Genomic DNA, 8,169 nt, shown 5'->3' on the forward strand with positions numbered 1-8,169 from the left:
AAATTATAAGAAAATGAATTTTCTACGAAAAGTTGAAGGGATAGGTAAAAAATGGTATAATACAATTTGATAGACAATTAAATTGTGCATCTGATTCTTCTAAAATATACAGGGCGTTCCATTTCAATTAAACAAGTTATTGCCGTTTAAATTTTGAAATAATTTAAAATACATTTTTAGTCACTCTGTATGACGTAGTAGAAATTTTATTATTGTAACACAATAACTGATCAATAAATAGACTTCAGTAAATATTTAGTATTAAAAACTTTGATACCCTTGGAAAAATAAAGCCTAAAAATTTTGACTGCAATTTCACAAAATTGAAGATATTTCAAAAACGGCAAGGTTTAAGTGTAATAAACCTTTCAATCAAATCAAATTTACCTTTATTTTAATCGTAGAAACAAAAAAATGTAATAGTACACAAAACAACAAAAAATGTAATAGTACACATTTAAAAAAATAAAACTTTGAAATTTTTTATTTATTTGGGACACTCTGTATCTTGTAAAAATATTTTTAAATTGTAGCTCTAATAGTCCTTCAACGAACCCAAAACGTACAATTTGTAAAAATCTCATCGTTTAGCAACAATACTCCGTGTCGTATGTGGTGCACAACCCTGTATAAATCCATATATAGTTAACAACTTAAGAAATGTTAGAAACTTTTTTTAGTAAAATAAATGGATTAGCATGGCCATCATCTGCCCTTTTTCTGTCATCGTATGCCGATCTCTTCCCTGAGTCGTATAACAGAGTATATTTAACAAAGAGTTCAAAAAACCCATATAAATTATCAAAACGTTTTTCAAAACGCTACAACCCGTAAAAAAAAATTTAACTGACTTTCAATTTTGTAAATATCATTTAGAGTTATATTGTTGTGTGTTAGAGAGGATGTTTTTACGGATGGTAGAATATATAGAAAGGATTTTCTCGGCTTCTATCTATTCGTCTTGAAAATCTTGCTAAAATTGCATTTCACCTTTTCGAATGTTGGCTGCTTCGCAGTAAAGTGCTCAAAGCTTCGAGGTTATTCGATTTTAGCTGCTGCCCTAGAAATACAGAGCAAAACGTTATATTCTAATATAAAGATATAAAAGACAAAAGCAGACAATTATGTAAATTCAAATGTTTTTTACTTTTTAAGATTTATTCTCAAATGACAAATAAAAATTAAAATCATTAACACTAAGTAAATTTAGTTAAGAGTCCATTTCACTAGTCCGAAAAAGTAGCAAAATAAGCGTTCGACATTTAACGTTTTATGTAAAACTGACTAGGTATTTTTACACAAATGAGGAAGGAAATTAAAGATAAAGGTTTATACTATATCCGTATTGTAGCACATTTTTAGACAGCTTCTTTATTTTTAAGATTTTGATTGTGATACAAAATTTAAATGGTTTTGTAACAAATTGGTCGCTATTTTATGGCAAATGCAAGCTTGCAAGCCTTAATCAAAGCACGTGTGTTTGGAATTTTGGTGTGGCTTAACACGACAGGATTGGGCTAAGCCTTAGGCAGATTTCTGAAACATAAAATATATTTCTTTCGGCCGCATACCCGCTTTACCCGACCCCTGTAGAGCGACCCGAACAGTCATCATCATCATCATCATCACGCAGCCCCCTTTTACGTCCAGAGTTGAACATAGGCCACCTCCAAATGTCTCCAGTTCTCGCGGTTTTTAGCTGTTGCAATCCAGTTAGTTGTTATTCGTTTCAGGTCGTCGGTCCATCGGGTGGGAGGTCTGCCTTCGCTACGTCGCGAGAAGAGCCGACAATCTTCTCGACCCGAACAGTACAGCGTAAATATAATTATATTTACGCTGTACTGTTCGGTTAGGTCTATTATAATAGATAATGACACATACACTAGCAAATAAGCTGACAAATTTGGTACTGCACGAAATTCAAATCCGCGGATAAGACTTTGTGTTGTGTTTATGGCAGACCAAATCCGCAGATTTGATCTCTTAGATAAAATTCGATAAAAAAAAACGATTGAAGGATATATAATATCTACGAAAGGCAATAATCACCGCGAATTTACAGATCTATTGTTTCCCCCTTCCTTGAGTTATAACTTACCATACAGTCTCAAGGTTTTTACAAAAGCCACTATTTAGAAGAAGAAGGTTCTGCAGAGGTTAGTTCTCCATCTCGGATATCAGTTCAACCGACGCACATTGGGGTATTTGACACCGATAGTTGATCGAAATTTTTTTATGTAGACCTTATATAAATTATTGCTATTTTCAATTAAAGAGAAAATAATATGAACAAAATAAAGGATAATTCGACGATTCTAAAAAAAAGAAAGAAAAATTACTGTTCCAGTGTTTCCACGGTCAATGCCACTAATGCCAGTAGTAATATCGCAACTAATACTACTAATGCTACGACTGATCCGCGACCAATTCCCACATCACTAATGCCGCTACTAATGCCAAATTGTGCTATACTGCTAATGGCACTATACTGCTAATGGCAACAATGCCATCGCGGTTTACACCTCGCATTAGTATATCACTGATTTGCAAATTAGAGGAACCCAAGAATGTTTTTCTCATTTTATCACCAAAGTCGCAAAAAGTCGCAGTATTTTATTTATGAAAGCCCAATGTTTACTAAGTAAAACGTATATATAGACAATATGCTGAATTCTTCGAAATGCGCAACTAAATCTCTAAGTATAATAAAAATGTCACAAATTTAATCAAATTTTCTGAACGCCTAACTTTTAGTTGCAAAATAAATCGTTAATATAGAGAATATCAAAATAATTAATATGTTTTTGTAGAATACATACCTGCAGCTTTCTGAGCCATTTTCAATCAAAACAATAATATAAACGTAAAGAGAGCACAAGAACAACAATAATTTATAATTTTAAACATAAAATTTAGCCATTTACCTCTTATCTCTGAAAACAACTTTGACGTTTCGTTGAAACAAATGAACGCAACTAAACACACCCATAGCAACGCCATTCATGACAGACATGATTTAACTTATCATTTATCTTTTTTTGGGAAATCTTAAACACATTTGCTTTTTCGAATTTCGATCACCTTTTTCATGCTAATACTCCACCGTGCAACGAAGTTTATTGCACGAATGGTTCTCCTCTCGGAGCACTCGAAATCTGCACTGGCCGTTATTTCTTGGATTTAATCTACTGAGGTGTTCATTGAGTAAACAGTGTCTTGTTAAAAATCCCGTGACAATCCGAAGATTGTTTTTACTCAAACCAAGGAAAATCTTTGATTTTTTTCGGTCGTAAGTTCTGAGAAATTTCTTCGAGTGTCTTAGACCGTTGGAGGATTCCTATTCCATGTTACGGATGGACCCTTCCAGGTTCTTGAGTTCCGCTTTAAGTTGATTTCGACTTGGAACGCAGACAGATCCAGTTGGTGTAGTATTCGCTTCTTTTCTAGCTAGATCGTTTGCTTTTTCATTGCCTTCTATCCCTTGGTGAGTTGGCACCCAGAGTAGGGGGACATTATTTTCTTTGCCTAATTTGTTCAGCTTCTCTAAACATTATTTGACCAACTTTGACTAAATGATGGTTACTGAGTTGATTTTACTGCTGCTTGTCCATCGGGTAAGATGGCTATCTCTTGTTTCCGATAGTGTCTATATAAGATAAGTTGTACGCATCTTTTGATAGGGTAGAATTCTTCCTGAAAGATGATGGGCTAGATGCCAATTGGTTCGGAATATTTAGTTTCCACCCAAAATACTCCTATCTCTATTCCTGCTTTAATTTTGGAAGCATCAGTTCATAACGTTATGGTATGGTCTTCTACCTGCTGAGGAAACTTTTCTGTCTCCCAATACTTTTTATTGCTCAATACTACAGTGAGTTGCTTCTCAAAGTTTTACATTCTTGCTATGTCATCCAATGGGAATTTAAGGAGTGGAATTTTCCTGTTGAGGGTTTTCCAAGCCCCTGAGCTAATCATTTTCTCAGTACTGTTTCCGTCAATGACCATTCTAATCATTGTCGCATTGGCATATCGACCGATGACAATGTGCAGTGGTGTTAGGTCTAGAATGACCTCCAATGCTGCTGTTCGGCATGCTGTCATAGCTCCAGTGATGCAGATGCATGCCAGTCTGCATTTTACTCATGTTTTACCTTCCTGTATGTTGCTCTAGTTATGTGTACTAAGCAACTGTCCCATAAGTAATTATGGGTTTTGCTATCATGGTACACATCAAGAGCAAAGTGTTGAAGGCGCAGCCCCATCTGTTTCCCGCCAGTCTTCTGCATATCATGAGAGTCTTTGTGGCTTTGCTGGTAATGTTATTAATATACCTGTTCCATAGAAGTTTACTGTCCAGTAGTAAACTAGTAGTATATTGTAGGTATATGGTAGGTATATTTGACTTCCTGTGATGGCAGAATTTCTTTACCATCTAGTTGGATTCTTTTCTAGTTTTTCAGACTTTTCTCTCTGGTGAATGGCACTTATACTAAAACTAAACGTAAAAGAGGAAAATTGATTAGCCACTAAATTACGTCTATTATTGTGCACCTAATAAGTTAATACCTAAGGTACAGTTAAGATACCCTAAAGATTATAAAATGAAAACATATAATAATTAAATACGTAAGCTGTGTAGTTAGCAGATCCTAGAAATTACAAAAAAATAAGGGCAAAAGCAAACCAATTTATTTTTTTGTTGAAAAAAGTTACCATACGGAATTAAAAATAAACAACACACATTAATGCGTAACACTATTTATTTCTCCTCGGTTTAAGCTAACCAATTTTGTATTTTGGATTATGTGTTTCATATACACTCATATTTGTCATAACCGCGTATTTGCGGCTAATTGAAAAACTCCACTTGATCAAAGTTAAACCTTGACTCTAAACAAGCCTTAATTCTCCTCAAATTTATAAGTAACAGTAAATAAACATTTTGATTGTAACTCGACCATTGTAGAATGAAATGTGTTAATAAACAAGGGGGGGGGGACTTTTACAAAGAAATCGATTTGTTTGAAACAATACCTAAACTCTGCCTTATTTCACGCAACACAGAGAAAGTCGACATCCGAAACGGATAGGCATTTCTGGAATTGTAAATTTATTCATTTAACACATTACGTTTAAGAGATCCCTTTTATAGGATACCTTACGAAAATGAAGCTATTTTACTTCTTACAGCCCAAAAATAAACAAATTTGAAATTATCAACTTAATAACGTAGTATTACATATCGTCTTGTTATTTTAAAAACATGCTTTTAGATATACCTCAATTATTTATTTAGATTTCTGAAAAGTTACCTAGAACTAACCAAGGGTAAAAAATGTGTTTAAAAATTTGTGTTGTAAGTAGTATAATGGTCGTTTACATTATTATCGTTTTTTACTGATTTTATTATTCCATGTAATTTAAGCGTCTGACTTTTGATTCTCTATACCGGGGTATGTCTCAAAAGTGATTCACCTCTGTAACTTTTTATTTTTTCAGGTAGATCATTCTAGAGATTTTTTTTTATATGTGAATATATGACTATAAATTAGGATTGATTGACGTGTTCGTTTCTTTTCGGCCACTTCCAGTTTCACCAGACTACAACTTTTGATTTTTAAATGACACCCTCGGTATTTTTTTACTTTATTCTATAGGAAATGACACTTTGAATATAATGACGTCATATGTAAACTTTTGACATTTTCGCTTAAAACAAAATTATATTTAAAATTTCAATCTAGAGTGCTAGGGCTGTGTTAAAAACACTAATTTTTAATCGAGAGGCCTTGGAAAAATAGACTTGATCGTCTAATGTTTTTAGTGTCTTAAAAGATGACCAAATCGTAATTTTTAATCGTATCTCAATTTTTTCAAATGGAACGAGGGTGCCTCATTAGCATATTTGGAAAGGCATTTTTATTACGAGTAATTTGATCCACACATTTGGTATTTCGTGTCAAATTGTCGTTATGAATAGCAATGTTGTAATTTCAAATAAACCATATTCGAAAATGTCAAAAGGTGACATATGATATGACATTCTATTCAGAGTGTCATTTTTTATCGAATAAGGTAAAACAAAATACCGATGGTGCCATTTAAAAATCAAAAGTTGTATTCATATCCGGTGAAACAGTAAGTGACCGAAGACAATTGAATACGTCAATCAATCCTAATTTATGTCACATGGTAACATCAAATCTCGATTTTTTATCTGAAAAAATAAGTTTTAAGATTAAGCTCACTTTTGAGACGTACCCGGTATAGTAATAATTTAATTGTGTTTAATTTAATTATATGACTGTTTAATATACAATGTGTTCAATGTGTTGCTGGACTGGAACTTCGTGGGAAATTATAAGAGTGAATAGAGAAATGTGATAATGAGCTATATAGAAAGAGAGATATACAGGGTGGTCCGAATTGTATTCCGGAAACTTCGGCAGCATATTCTGCAGATACAAATAATTAAAAAAGTTCGTATAAATGTATGTCCTAAAATTATTAGTTTCGCAGATACAAGGTGTAGAAGTTTCATTTTTATTTCGATTTTTTCCAAATAATCTCTAAAGTAACGTCAATATTTGGATGAAAATTGGTGGATGGGTGTTTTTTGACATGAGAAATTTGATTTTGTTGTCAATACGACTCCCATTTGTAGGTGGCGCCACCTACATGTGTTTTAACTGTTTTGAAGAGTAATCACTTTTCGTCGATACCTGTATAAAACTACTGAGTAAAAAAATATACATTTGCGACTTTTTTTACATAAAAAAGGTCTCTTGGTAAAAATCGCTACGAGTAATGGTTTTCGAGATATTTGGAATCAAAATTATCAATACCTGTCATCATTGACATAAATTAAACATGTTGACTAAATACTGTTTGACCAGCGGATCTGAAGCTACGGAAGGAATGCGAGAAAAAAAAATCGATATTGCCACGTTTATCTATAAAATAGCAAATTTGCCAGACATGAACTGTAAATTTAATATGTTTTTATTATATATAATGTGTTTAGCATATATTCTGACGTATATTACTAAGAAATTTTAACGTAGTTCATATTGTTCGATATGTTTTATTTAATAACTTATTTCTTTCATTCTGTATATTCTGCTTATTATGAAAGTTGAAGATTTTTCAACGATATCATTAGCAAACCGGCATCGCCGCGCATGGCCGCCTATTCATCGAACATGATTGGCGAGAGTACGTCACAGGATTTGATACCACGCGGTTGCCATGGCTTTTACGCCTTTCCTATTCGCTTGCTTTATCCCCAACTTCACGGTCTCTTCTGAAAAGAGTAGGAATATTGAATACTATTGAAATATCCAGTGGCGGTGTCATTTTTTTGATCATTATTACTTTATTTCATTATTTTATACCGGTTATCCTAAACTTTATTACTATATTTTTCGTATATTTGATAGTTAAGTTGTGTTTTATTGTTTTGTTATCTTGTTATAATGTTTTTCGTTCGTAGTTTTTAATTATTAATATCAAGTTTGATCGTATATTTGTGTTTTAAAACGAATAAATTTGTTAAGGGTAAGACGCTACATAGTCAGACAAGAGAAATAATAGCTAATTTATATAGGTAAGTTAATAATAACGTGGATGAAATCTCATTTGGTGTATTTCCTTGTGTTCATAATAGGGTTTGCGATGAAGAAGCTACAGAGAGTTCGCTTGAGTTGCCGCTTAAACGTAAACTTGAGCGGATATTTCTTTATACCGGAGTTAGCGTATCGGCTATAAAAAAATTCACACAGAAGATAAAAAAAAGGCTAAAACTAACCCCGATAAAATGATATCCAGCTCTGGAAAGAAACGACCAAGTGAGACTGCTGTCGAAAAGCTCGACGACTTTTTCGAAGTGGTCAGGAATTTGATAAATAAATTTTATCTCGAATTCAAACTCGTCCCCACAATTAGAAAGCTTTTGCAAAAATTGCAGGAAGAATCGAATTTTCCTTTTGCAGGGAAATGCTTAGGGGGTTATTAAAATCAAATGAATTTTTTTGGCGTAAATATCAAAATAACAGATAATTATTAATGGAGCGGCCCATTATATTGCAGAGAGAGATTGCATTGCAAAAATATATACGCGAAATTCGAAAATATAGCCAAGTATTATCTATTTGGATGAAACATATGGGT

Source organism: Sitophilus oryzae, unplaced genomic scaffold (assembly GCF_002938485.1).
Source record: "Sitophilus oryzae breed Bouriz unplaced genomic scaffold, Soryzae_2.0 scaffold_1508_pilon_pilon, whole genome shotgun sequence".
Taxonomy (NCBI): domain Eukaryota; kingdom Metazoa; phylum Arthropoda; class Insecta; order Coleoptera; family Curculionidae; genus Sitophilus; species Sitophilus oryzae.